Here is a 14,355-nt window from a genome sequence, read left to right on the forward strand (position 1 = left end):
ACAATAGAACAAACAACACAAACCAGAAGTGTAGCAAAAAGGCGGGTAGAGATAGTGACACCCTCCGCCCGCCCGTAACCTTTATGTGTATGTTTAAAAGGCTTATATTTATTGCTTTTCTGGAGAAGGAAAAGGCAAGTAAACATACATTAGTTTACAAGTCTTGTGGGCTGGTGGCCCTCTTTTACAAAAAGCTTAAACCCAAAGCCCACTATAGTCAACATTACAAACCTGTGTATAATTCTGTCACAAAAAAAAAGAAAAATTCAATGACAAAAACCACCACAGTAAATAACTCCACAGAACGTTACGATAAGTCCAACTTTGTAGAAGAAGGAAAAGGCAAGTGAAACACACAGCTTACTTGCCTTGTGGGGTACCATGGCTTTACATGTACTTTACAGAAAGCTTCAACACAGAGTACAACACCATCAACATTACAAACATTCGTATGTACAAATCCACCAGCCCAATTCCATCAGCACAATGCCACAAGTCACCAAAGTAAATAACTCAACAGAAAGTTACAAGATAAATCCAACTCTGTCGAAGAAGGAAAGGGCAAGTGAAACACACAGTTTACTTGCCTTGTGGGGTACCATGGCTTCACGTGTAATTTACAGAAAGCTTCAACACAGAGTACAACACCATCAACATTACAAACATTCGTATGTACAAATCCACCAGCCCAATTCCATCAGCACAATGCCACAAGTCACCAAAGTAAATAACTCAACAGAAAGTTACAAGATAAATCCAACTCTGTTGAAGAAGGAAAAGGCAAGTGAAACACACAGCTTACTTGCCTTGTGGGGTACCATGGCTTTACATGTACTTTACAGAAAGCTTCAACACAGAGTACAACACCATCAACATTACAAACATTCGTATGTACAAATCCACCAGCCCAATTCCATCAGCACAATGCCACAAGTCACCAAAGTAAATAACTCAACAGAAAGTTACAAGATAAATCCAACTCTGTCGAAGAAGGAAAGGGCAAGTGAAACACACAGTTTACTTGCCTTGTGGGGTACCATAGCTACACATGTATTTTACAGAAAGCTTCAACAGAGTACAACACCATCAACATTACAAACATTCGCACACGTACAAATCCACCAGCCCAATTCCATCAGCACAATGCCACAAGTCACCAAAGTAAATAACTCAACAGAAAGTTACAAGATAAATCCAAATTTGTCGAAGAAGGAAAGGGCAAGTTAAACACACACTTACGTGTAACACCAAGCTTTCAGCCCAAAGCCTGCTCTATATATGATAAGAGTACAACACCATCAATATTACAAACCTTCATATAAACATCAATTCCATCAGCCAATACTATCAGCCAATTCCACTAGTCACCCACGTAAACCACCCCAAAGACAGTAATAAGATAAATCCAACTTTGTCGATAAAGAAAAGGGCAAGTAAAATGCACACTTAACTGGCCGAAGGGGCTACATGTACTTTACAAAAAAGCATTCAGCCAAAGCCTGCTCTATATAAGAGTATAACACCATCAACATTTTTTTACAGGACTCGGGAAAGTACTGAGTACAGGTACACAGTCAACTTGTATACAGTGCTAACACACAACGGTGTATGGGTAAAAACCAAAATTAATAACCATCAACATTACCTTCGTACAGTTTGTACTATTCCATTAGCCCAATTCCACCAGCCAATGCCAAAAGTCTCCTATAACACCACAGAAAGTTACAAAGTATAAATCAAATTTGGTCCAAGCTGAAGAAGGAAAGTCGGCAAGAAAACTTCTCAACAAACTTATTCAGACAAGAAGTCATTCTCGTCCTGTAATACAAGGACTACATTCGTGATCCATCAAACCCAGAATGATCACTTTTACTAGGAACCAATTTCTAATTTGTCGAAGAAGGAAAAGGCAAGTAAAACGCACACTAAACTGGACCGAAGGGACTACTTTACAAAAAAAACATTCAGCCCAATGCTTGCTCTATGAGTACAACACAGTCAACATTACAAACCTTCATACGTACATGTATAGTTCCATCAGCCAATGTCAAAAGTCCGCCACAGTAAATAACTCCACAGAAAGTTACTAAGTATAAATCCGAATGGGTCCAAGCTGAAGAAGGAAAGTCGGCAAGAAAACTTTTTCTACACACACATGTTCTTACAAGAAGTAATTCTCGTCCTGGAAACATGTACTACATTCGTGATCCATCAAATCCGGGGGATCTCTTTACTAAGAACCAGCTTCTAACAGCGCATCAGGATTCCGGTTTTCCTAAAAATTTCACCCACGCCCTGGAAAGATATCGACCTAGGACAGTGTAGCTGAACTCCACTCTGAACTATAGGCTCTTACAAAAAGAGTCGCTGAACCGTGTACTGAAATAATATCCGCCCAAGGTGAGGCCAAATAAAAAATAAAGCAAGTTTAGCGTCCCCCACCTGCTTCATTTTTAGAGGCCGCCCCCTACTTGTTTTATAAAACCAAAACAAAACACTAAAACCTAAACAATCTCAAACAAAAAAAGTCGTAAAAAATGTGTCGGGCGGCCATCTTGTGATAAAAAAAGCAGAAAAAAAGCCTCTCCTTCCTTTTTTTTATAAAAAGGCAGAATGGTAAACAGGTTTTATTTTTAATATGGCCTAATAAACTTGTGGTTACCATCATGTACACCTTCAACATGTGAGCATATGGGAGTCACTGGTATGGCATAGTTCTAAAGAACTTTGTGCTCGCTCAACTGGCTAAACTTTTTCAATAACCAGGATAACAGGATTTTCAGAATAATACAGGTATGGAAACGCAGTATGAACTCTCACTCTTCTGATAACTATCTCATCTTCAAACTCAAACGCGAGGCGGCCCACTTTCAGCCCTGTTTGATTTGATTTTTTGAAGGGGCAAGGACACCAAGGCAGGCGTGGCATTTCAGGAAGGCCACAGAGGTCATGACCTCCTGGTTTTGGCCTTGGTGCACCTTCAGAAGTTTCCCCTGGACTTTAAAGGGACACACCGGCTCACCGTTTACGCAATTTAGGGGTGTAGAATCATAAATAATGTTTTTATAGATGGTTGCTGTAAAAAAAAATCATCAAAATGTCAAGTATTTAGCGAAAAATGATTTTAAAAAACCAACGCGGCCATATAACAAGCTTCCGTTACACGGACTCTTTGAATGTGAATCTTACGTTAGATTTTTCACCATTATTTACATTTTGTAGCGATAATTTGAATACATGATCTTTTTCGTCAATTATTCGTAAATAATTTTGTAAAAAAAAGATTTAAATTTGGTTAAGTAAGTTACTTTTAGACGGCTGAAAGTAAAACTAGCCCGGAAGGTCACGTGATTGTTTGTACCACTTTTTGGTTAGAACAATCACGCGACCTGCGTTTTTGTCTTAAAATGCTCAAAAACGGCTAAATTTGATGATTTTTTTTAAGGACTGTTCTTCTTCATTCCTGGAAGACCGTTGAAGTCATATCTTAGTCTATTTTGTAGCCCAAATAACCCAATTCGGCCGGTGTGTCCCTTTAAAGACACTGGACACTATTGGCAATTGTCTAAGAACAGTCTTCTCACTTGGTGTATCTCAACATATGCATACAATTACAAAACTGTGAAAATTTGAGCCCAATTGGTCATCGAAGTTGCGAGATAATAATGAAAGAAAAACACCCTTGTCACAGGAAGTTGGGTGCTTTCAGATGCTTGATTTCGAGACCTCAATATCTAATTCTGAAGTCTTGAAATCAAATTTGTGGAAAATTACGCCCCTTTTAGGGAGCCGTTTCTCACAATGTTTTTTATTATCAACCTCTCCCCATTATTCGTTACCGAGTAAGGTTTTATGCTGATAATTATTTTGAGTAATTACCAATAGTGTCCACTGCCTTTCCCAATTGAAGTGCCCTCTAAAAGAGGAACTTCAAGGCCTGCCAAGAGCACCATATCAGAAAATTGTAAATTTCTACCGAAGCATTTCAAGGGCACAAGGGCATTTCAAAGACACTTTAAAAAGACTGAAGGCAATGACCAAAGGGGGCATGGAGGCAATTGCCTTCTTGCCTCTGTGGAGCATCAGGTCTGCACTGTACTTCATCAGTGCCCATCTCACTCATAATATGCCATTAGACGCGGGGCTGTTTGCATCCCACAATAAATTTCTTCCGCCATTCGATATAACACTTGATGAATACCAACATTTAAAAAGCACCATGTGAACAGCAGCGACACCTTAATTTACAGTCCGACCCTTTTGACCTCAAAACTATTATGGCACTATATGTATTAAACTCAAAGTTATCAAGGATAGAGTTGATATGAAAGAGGGTGGCTTTTGTAATCGCTAGGAGCAACAACAGAGCTCATGGCTGTCTACGCTTCGCTGCTTCCAGCGAATTTCATCTTTTCAACAAGCGGTGCGAAGGAGGAAGTGTGTGCAATATGTTTGTACCGGATTAGGAGTGTACTGTCAAGTACAATTACACAAAATGAGGCCGATTTGAGGGAGGTATTTTGCAGGGAAGCATTGGCTTCAAGTTTATATTCCAAGTACATTATATACTAAAATATCTTACACTGAAAACCTTAAATATCTTTATCTTCAAGTACGCGCCAATCCTCCAATCAGATTTGCAGAATGGAGTGGTGATAAAAACCTATATTGCACGGCTAATATCACTACCTGCATCTTATGTGTTCTATGTCACACGCCAAGTATGCATGAAGATAAATACGTTATCACACGCACACCCATGGTAGCGCGTCTGCGTCCCATATCCAACTCGGCCTCGTTGGATATATGGGATGCAGAAGCGCTATATTTTTCGGTATTCCACTCGCGCTTGTGTGATAACTTCTAATATATGGAGCTTGAACTTTGATGTGGCCCCAACCCTGTACATAAATGTAGTCAGAACTTCATTAGCCAGAAATTCAAAGTAGCCCCAATCCTGGACCTAAATGAAGCCAGAATTTAATTGTTGCCAAAATATGTACCTCAATGTACAGGTAGGCAGAACTTAATTACATGTAGCCCCCAAACCGCAACTTATGGAGCCCAGATGTTGCCCCAACCCTGTACCCAAATGTAGTCAGAGCTTAGATGTAGCCCAAACTCTGTACCCGGAAAAAAAGGACCCGGAACTTAATTTTAGCCCAACCCTGTACCCAAGTGGGGCCACAACTTAAATGCAGCCCCAACCATGTACCCAAATGTACCCAGAAAATAGACATGTTTCGCCCCAACCTTGTTCAAAGGAGCCAGAATATAAATGTAACCCTTAAACTTGTAACTACATTTAGCTAGACTTAGATGTAGCCCCAACCGTGTTTGTAGTTTCAATGGAGCAAGAACTTAAATGTAGCCCCAATAAATTACTAAATGTAGCTAGAACAGATGTAGCGCCAACCCTGTACCCAAACAGGTCCAGAACCTATGAAGTGCCCCAGGCGTGATTCAAACTGCGGTCCTAGAGGTGGGAGGTGAGGAAGGATACCTCTACACTAACTCAACCACTACACATCATCATCACTTTTTCATTTCTCTAATGAAAATATAAAAAAATATCCAGCCAAAACAAGTTCATTGCACATAAATCCTCTAAAATCCACACACTACACTATCCCAGCAGCTCACAATCAGTGCATTACGTGGGTTACGAGTTCTTTACACTCGACAAATACCGCACATTCCACTCGGCATTGTGGAGATAAAGACTCTTTTGTGCCACCATGAAAATGCAATAAAAAGTTTGGGTGGAAATTTTAAAATACATTCACAGAAATGGGTGTAAACAGTTCCGCTTTAACCCCAGGTGGTTTCTGAAAGCGGGAAATATTTTGGGTGAATGGCCTATAAGTGGCAATATAAAAACAAAATCAGAGGCCAGCCAATGTCAAATTGAAATTTACTTAAATTGTAAAGAAGACAAATAATGGAGCGTTGTGGTGGGTATGTGAACTGTTTAGTGAACATTTCTGAAAGGGGGGTGGGGTGAGGGTAAATGCTTGAAATATTTTGTGTAGAATTTGTTAACAATTATTAGAATTCCTTGCGTGACAGACTCTGGTACAGGTTTTTCTCGGATAGAATTTACTAAGTGTTTGAAATTACTTTCATGAAGAATCAAAGAATGCTAAAAATGATCGGTATTTATTTTTCTAGATTATTGAGCTAGTTTTGTACACACGTATTAACTGTATTTTGCAGACCACCTTGACTACGTACTCTCCCAAACAGAGTAAGAGAGCACTATGCAAGCAAAAATTATGTTTAACCAGCCGGCACAAATCCAGAAATGAACCAGCTTGGAATCTGTCCATTTTGCAAACCACCTTGACAAAACACCCAAACGAGAGTGAGAGTACACTACGCAAGCAACAAGTGAAGATGCATAACGGGCCAGCACAAATATTGACCCTTGATGAAATCCACAAATCGTTTGGCGGATATTTACTTTTGGGTTGATCCCAAACCCAGTCCGACCCAAAGCCTCTTTTCTCGTGTACCTTCAACATCTTGTGGATTAGGTCAACCTTGTCAAACCACCTTTTTCTTTCGTAATCTTGAAGTCATCTTCAAAGCTGTTACATGTTTTAAAAAATTACCTCACAAAGCCCATGACAAATAAGGCTAAAAAAAACCTGTTTAGCATCCTTCTTTTTTGAAAAAGGAAAGAATGCCTTCTTTTCTTTTTTCAAAATAGCTGGTCGACACATTTTTAATGACAACTGGCTAGGCTGTTTTTGAACATGAAATGGTGAAAATTTTTAAAAATAAATGTTAATCTGAAGTTGATGTAATTTATCCTTTTGTTTTGTTTTTAAGGGAGCAGCCTCTAAAAAGGACAGGGACGGTAAACATGTTTTAAACTTGGCCGTGGTATAGAAGGCAAACTGCAAAATGTTTGCTTAAATTGAATGTAACTGGGATTTGGGCTCCAGCGCTAGATTCCACAAAGCAGTTAAGATTCAATTTAAGATGAGTTGTCAATATTGATAAAGAGATTTGTATACAAGACATCTCACTTTGCTTAGCGGTTAAGATGGATTCACACTTTTGTAAAGGCATCCCAGCCTACAAGCTTTGCTTTAATGGGCCATGCCTCCATACAGTTTTCGCTTGTGTTTGTATATTGGGTTTGTATGGAAATAAATGTTGATTGATTTGATTTGATTTGAGGATCGATCTTGGCTCTTTACAAAACGCTAGGATTAATCCTACCTCGAGTTAGGATGAGTAACTCGTTCTAACTTAGGATGGGTTCAATGCGTCCTACATGTATCATCTATGGATACCAAGCTTAAAGACACTGGACACTATACATGTATGTAGTTGTTAAAGACCAGTCTTCTCACTTGGTGTATCTCAACAAGCTCAACTGATCGCAGTTGCGAGATAATAATGAAAGAAATAACACCCTTGTCACACGAAGTTGTGTGCTTTCAGATGCTTGATTTCCAGACCTCAAATTCTAAATCTGAGGTCTCGAAATCGAATTCGTGGAAAATTACTTCTTTCTCAAAAAACAAATTCTTTTCAGAGGAAGCTGTTTATCACAATGTTTTAAAAAATCATAACCTCTCCCCATTACTCGTAATCAAGAAAGGTTTAATGATAATAATTATTTTGAGTAATTACCAATAGTGTCCACTGCCTTTAACTTGTCCTGACCTGAGATTTATCCCAAGTTAAGAATAGTTTGGTGAAATCGAAGGATTGTATCCTTTCTTTTTGGAACCGTTGGATTGTTTTAATCCAATATAAAGAGATTTTGATACAATTTACTAGAGAAAGTTTCATGTCAAAAGGACAAGAAGGTGGTCTTGTTTTTGAGATAATTGCGGAAAATCCGGAGTGTCCAAGCAGGAAGAATAATACTTCATTGGAATACAAAATTTGAGAGACATTAGTAACACTTCTCAGATTCAAATTATGGGGGATAAAAACTGAACAACTTTCCCATTATCTTTTTGTACATACATGTAAGGTGCAGGCCTGCTACTTCAAAGAGGCAATGGACAATGATGGAGGTGATTGCCTCTACATGTATGCCCCCCTGGTCTTGGTGCCCTGAAAATGCTCCAAATTTACAATTTCCCCATAGGGTACCCATTACCAAGAAGAAAAATGCCTTGGTGCCCTTGCCCTTTCAAAAAAAAAAGCATACAGGCCTGATTGTGTTTGGTCTACGTGGAGTTTGGTTATGTGTAAAACAAACTTGCATGCCATACATGTAGCACAACCATAAAATCACCTGCATAAAGTTATGGTAACCCATTCACCCAAGCCCTAAGTAAAAAGCATTGAGTCCTACTTTGAAGGGAGCTTATCAAAGTTAAGGGTCAGTAATCTTTGGAAATTAAGATTGATGTCAATCGCTAATAAAAAAAGAGAGCTTTATTGATGGAGGTAGAAATTTTTTTTTTTAGAGAATGGGTTTTTGTTAACCATGTTACGCTTCGGTACTCGACAACTGACGAGCGTGATGGCACGATGGGAAGGCAAGTGTAATGGAACTTTCCAGTTTTCATATTGTTGTTTGGTTTCAATCGCATATTATGGCAAGGTCAGATATTGAGTTTAGAAATGAAAATAAAAAAAGGGCGGGGTTAGACAAAAAAATGAGGCTGTTGGGCGGGTTGTAATGTGGGCGCAGCACTTTTTTTCCCCTGTATGAAGGATCTGTAAGACTTGCAAAAACAGGCCTGGAATTTCACGGAGGCAACAGAGGCCATGGCCTCCATTGCCCTTGTCTTGGCCCTGGTGCCCTTTGAAAAATTCCCATAGACTTTAAGATTTTCCGATGGAAGTGATGAAAATGGCCTTGCCCTCTAAAAGATGAAATTCCAGGCCTGCAGAAATTGGCCTTGAACTTCGCTCTTGAAGGGGCACAGCAGTTTTCATCTGGTAAAGGGCACTTCTTTCAGGAAAATATGAATTTGTATTGAAACTTTGCAAAGGGCACCAAAGGGTGCCCACAGCAAAAGCATAGGGCACCACGGCAATTGCTGTGGTGCCCTGTGGTTCCCTGTGGTGCCCTGTGCTTTTGCTGTGGTGCCCTTTGAGAAGTTCCAATACAAATTTAAATTTTCCTCCCAGACGTGCCCCTTACCAGATGCAAAAATTACTGTGCCCCTTCAAGAACGAAAAACAAGGCGTAAACTTGTTGGTCCCGTGTGTTGTGTATAACGCACGTAAAAGAACCCAGTGCACTTATTACAAAGAGAAGGAGTTGTGAGCCAGTACATAGTGAGACTACAAATGAATGTATGTAAAAAGGAGTAGGTCTCGTACTTCAAACGTAGTCCCACATACATGTACCTTGCCGGTAAATACTGTATGTTAAAGCGCCTTGTGACGGATATGAGCACTACATAAGAAGCCACTATTATTAATTTGATTTATTATTATTAAAGTCAAGAAAATCCTTCACAGAAAACCAGACTCCTGATTTGCACTGCGGAGGCAACGAAGGCAAATGCCTCCAAGCTCCCTCAGGCTCCCATGCCTTGGTGCCGAATAAATACTGTCACAGCTAAGTGTTAGCCAGAGGGGTGTCTGGGTGTCTTTTGGACACCCTGTTTTTAATTTGGACACCCTGTTTCATCTGTCAATTACATGTAGATTTATTGTAAGTGAACAATTTGGACACCCAGTTTTAAAATTTCCAGCAAACTTGGACACCCTTTTACCAAATCCTGGCTAAAACTTGTACAGTAGAAGTTTACAATTTCCCTATATGATGCACTCTAAAGGAGAAATGCATTGTGTCGCCCTTGCCCTTTCAAAAACGAAACATTCTGGCGGGTAACCCAAACTACCAGAACTGTAATTTCCCTAGTGGAACCCACTTCACAGAGTGGAATTTTCATACATTCCCAACGGTGCAGAGTTCAGTTCCGGAGCTTTGATTTCCCAGCCACACTTTCCCACAAAGCCAAGCTCGGCCTTTAACCTTTGGACATGTTGGTTCCCTGCCAGAAGCAAGGCGACGGCATACACAGCACCACATCAGGGTGCCATTGCTGTGGCAACGGTACACACAGAAACTGGGTTATCCTAACGACCCTTGATAGTTTGACACCACTCGGAAATTTATAAACACACAAAAAATCACAAAGGGGCGCTTTCCTAATAAATCAAAGGATGGCACAAATTGATCCTTGAAGCCTCTGCTAACAGGTGCGCGTACTTCCACGGTAGAGCGTATGCGTAGACGGTAACTCACTCGTTGTCCCTACAGTGTTTTTCCCATAACAGTTGTCCGCTGGCCAGTTAGCAATTAAAACACCACCTGAGGACCGGTCAGAAATCCTTCCAACTGGGGCCAATTGCAGAGAGCTGCTTAAGCGAAAATTTTGCTTAAGCACGAAAACAGCTCGCTTATTTTACACATGTTACTGGCCAAAATGTTAAATGCCATATACATTGATTGTGACTGGTACTTAGCTGTTGGTCACTTAGCATAACAATTGAGTGGAGTCTTGACAGGTAATCTGATTTTACTAAGCAAGAATTTTTTTGCTTAAGCAAAATTTTGTGCTTAAGCAGCTCTATGAAATTGGGCCCAGGTTAGACTGGCTAGTTAATTGTTGAGCTCCCATCGCTATGTAAGCCACTTCATTTGAGTTCACAATGACAAACAAGATAGCTCAGTTGGTAGAACGCTGGCCTGTTTTAAAACCAGAAGGACGTTGGTAAGTAGGTCAAAAGTAGTCAAACACAGTCAGTTCTTTTCAGAACTGAAAAGTCCCCCGAATTACCAAAAAGTTACTCAGGGGTAGTAGAATATAAAGTACGACAAGTTCCCAAAAGAACATAATCTTCTCAGCAAGGTATGGTGTTACCTCAGACCAAATAATATAAGAACCACACAATTATCACAGCAATAACATACATTTTTATACCAAACATCAATCAGTCTTTAAACTCAAACATGGTCTAGTGGTGATACTGTATGACTTGCAATCACAAGGGTGTGGGTTCGAATTCCACCAAGCTAACCCCTGATTATACAATGACAAGAATAAATATTGTCCTCTTGTTACTATATATCACTATTTGCCCAGTGGTTAGACTGCATGACTAGCACTCAAAAGGTTGTAGGTTTAAATCCTACCAAGCTAACTGTGGTCCAGTGGTTAGACTGCATGACTAGCACTCAAAAGGTTGTAGGTTTAAATCCTACCAAGCTAACTGTGGTCCAGTGGTTAGACTGCAGGACTTGCAATCACAAGGTTGTAGGTTTAAATCCTACCAAGCTAACTGTGGTCCAGTGGTTAGACTGCAGGACTTGCAATCACAAGGTTGTAGGTTTAAATCCTACCAAGCTAACTGTGGTCCAGTGGTTAGACTGCAGGACTTGCAATCACAAGGTTGTAGGTTTAAATCATACCAAGCTAACTGTGATCCAGTGGTTAGACTGCAGGACTTGCAATTACAAGGTTGTAGGTTCGAATCCTACCAAGCTAACTGTGGTCCAGTGGTTAGACTGTAGGACTTGCAATCACAAGATTAAAGGTTTGAATCCTACCAAGCTAACCCCTGATTACACAATAACTAGAATAAGTATTGTCGTCCCGAACTGAATCACAATTTGTTCAAATGCAATTCATAATCATAAATGTTAAACCAATGTTTGTATGAGAGAGATTGGCTGTCGCCAGCTTGTGTTTATATCTCAATTGTGTTAGTTTGCCGAATTCCCTTAGCGGGAAGATCATCTAACCAAACAAACAAACAAACAAACAAACAAATAAGACAACAACGTAAACACAACAATCTTGAAACCATTTCACAAATTCCTGATTTGTGTGGTTATTATACGATAAAGCAATATTTGTATGAGAGAGATCGTCTGTAGCCAGCTTTGTTGGAGGTTGCCAAGTTCCCTTGACGGGAAGATCATCTAAACCAACAAACAAGCAAATAAACAAACACACAAACAAACAACAACATTCGACAGCAATCTTGAATCCATTTCCCAATCATCAAGGTGAACATTCAGTCAGTGTCCTGCAATCAACCAGGCTGATTGATCGGACAATCAAGTTGTAATTGTTACAATTTTTTCACGAGGATTAACGATACGAGTAGGACGGCCCGAGGGCCTTGATATCCACTTTGTAAAGGACCACCTACTGACACAAGGATGTGACATAATGACCAGGGTACTTCATGACAACTCTCTTAGGAACTCAAGAGGGCGCTATGCGGATGACCTCTAGACTTTCTTGGATGACAGAACTTTGAGCACCCCACTTTTGAAGGGCGTGCACATCTTAATGTAAATCTGAATTCAGGCCTGATACTTCAGGCAACAAAGGCTATTGGTTGAAGGCGATTGCCTTGGTGCCCTTGAAATGCTCCAGTAGAAATTTACAATTTCCTCATAGGATGCCCTTTACCAGGGAGAAAATGCCTTGGTGCCCTTGCCGTTTCAAAAACAAAGCATACAGGTCTGTGTAGCTGGCAAAGCGTCCTATTGAAAAGCATCGCACCAATTTTTCGTACAAGAAAATCCTGCTCTATCACCGCCATTCTGAAACAACTTCACTGGCTCCCTGTCTATCATGTATACTACCGGCTTAAACAATTAGAAAACATGTCAATTTCGTTGCTGGGAGGGGAAAAACATAATCCCCACCTACCTACCCTATATTTTTGGGCCCGTTACGCCAACAAAACATTTTTTGTTATGCCTAAGTGGTGTCTATGCTTCAATGCAAACATTTACATCAAAGGAACCTACTTACAAAAAGGTGGCCTCTTCTTTTTCATTTTTTTTCATTTAAATATAACTCTACCCCGATTTTGCAAAGTCACTTTTCAAGCATATCCTAATACGCCCTGGGCACATTTCAAAACACCCTAAAGTTCTTCATTATGTAAGGAGCATGGACCCTTGGATAACCCTGTATGATAGACGATTACCAAACAAAGTCTACAAAGTCTACAAAGCTCCAAGTAGAATAGAAACTGAGTGGGTGGAATATTGTCCACTCAGCGATCTTCTCAAGCTTGATGACAAGGAAAGGTATTGGCTTTGTATGTATACAGACATACATCAGATTTAACTGCAAATCTCCAGAACCAGGAAAGCCATGTGAAGTGATGCGAGGTCAAAGGTGATTATGTACGTGGGCTTAACGGCAGATCTCTGGCCTAGTTCACAGACTCATTGAAGACAAACAGGCCTAATAGATACTTCACAGAGGCAATGAAGGCAATTGCCTCCATGCCCCCTGGTCATTGCCTTGGTGCCCTAAAAAATGCTTTGACAGTAGAAATTTACAATTTCCTCATAGGGTGCCCTTAACCAAAGAGCCCCTTGGTCTTTCCCCCCAAAAAAAGGAAAGAAGAGGAATCGACTCAATTGGTTTATGAATTTGCAGGAAAATAAAAAAATAGAAAATGTGTAGTAAGCATTCAGAGGGAGCTGTTTCTCACAATGTTTTACACTATCAATAACTCTCCATTGCTCATTACCAAGTAAGTTTTTATGCTTATATTATATTTTGAGTAATTACCAATCATGTTCAGGGACAGTGCCTTTAAGTTCAATATTAAACTTGCAACAGGTGTAGGACAAAAATCATGGAGAAGTAAACACTGCATACATCTAATGTAATGTAAGAGACCATTATGGAACCAAACCGCCGAAGGACTTATATCAACTCTAATGAATTGTGCAATACGTTTTTATGAATCTTGATGAACCACTGAGCAAAAGTTGAAATCCCAGCACCTACAGGTGCCCATTTGCAAGTCAATTTGTCCTTGTCTGGCTCAACAAGAAGGGTCCCCTGATTAGGGGAAATTACTTTATGAATAGGGGGTATAAGGGCCATACGAGTTTGAAAACTTGTTTCTCACACTGCTAAGAAGGGATTTTGTTCCCCAAGTCATTTAGTTTACACATGACCAAGTCACACATCACATGTGCACAGCCCAGGCTTGATACTTCACGGAGGCAACGAAGGTGTCTCCATGCCCCCCTGGTCATTGCCTTGGTGCCCTTGAAATGCTTTAGTCGAAATTTATAATGTCCTCATACAGGGTGCCCTTTACAAAGAAGAAAATGCCTTGGTGCCCCTGCCCTTTGAAAAACGAATCACACAGGCCTCTGAGAGTCCAGGGGTCGATTTCACAAAGAGTTATGACTAGTCCTAACTTAGGACTAGTCCTAGGAGAAATACAAATTGCATTGATAGTCCTAAGTTAAGACGAGTAACTGGTCCTACCTCGAGATAAGACTAGTCCTAACTCTTTTTGAAATCCACCCCAGACACCTTTTGTTACAAAACACCAAATGAATAACATCATGTGATTGTGTACCTGGGATTA

General features: G+C 40.1%; 1 protein-coding gene across 7 annotated transcripts in view; it reads right to left on the reverse strand.

The window, feature by feature from the left end:
- The window catches only part of LOC139942567 (epidermal growth factor receptor kinase substrate 8-like), a 62,315-nt gene that overhangs the window by 26,813 nt on the left and 21,147 nt on the right, over positions 1-14,355 (reverse strand). Inside the window, exon 1 of one of the 7 annotated variants that reach the window (XM_071939414.1) lies at positions 7,990-8,058. The exons of the other annotated variants lie outside the window; for them this stretch is intronic. The gene's annotated coding sequence lies outside the window, so the exon portion shown is untranslated. Of the gene's footprint in view, positions 1-7,989; positions 8,059-14,355 lie in introns of those variants that run through there. 7 annotated transcript variants of the gene reach the window in all.

The sequence above is a fragment of the Asterias amurensis genome, chromosome 10 (assembly GCF_032118995.1).
Source record: "Asterias amurensis chromosome 10, ASM3211899v1".
Classification (NCBI taxonomy): Eukaryota; Metazoa; Echinodermata; class Asteroidea; order Forcipulatida; family Asteriidae; genus Asterias; species Asterias amurensis.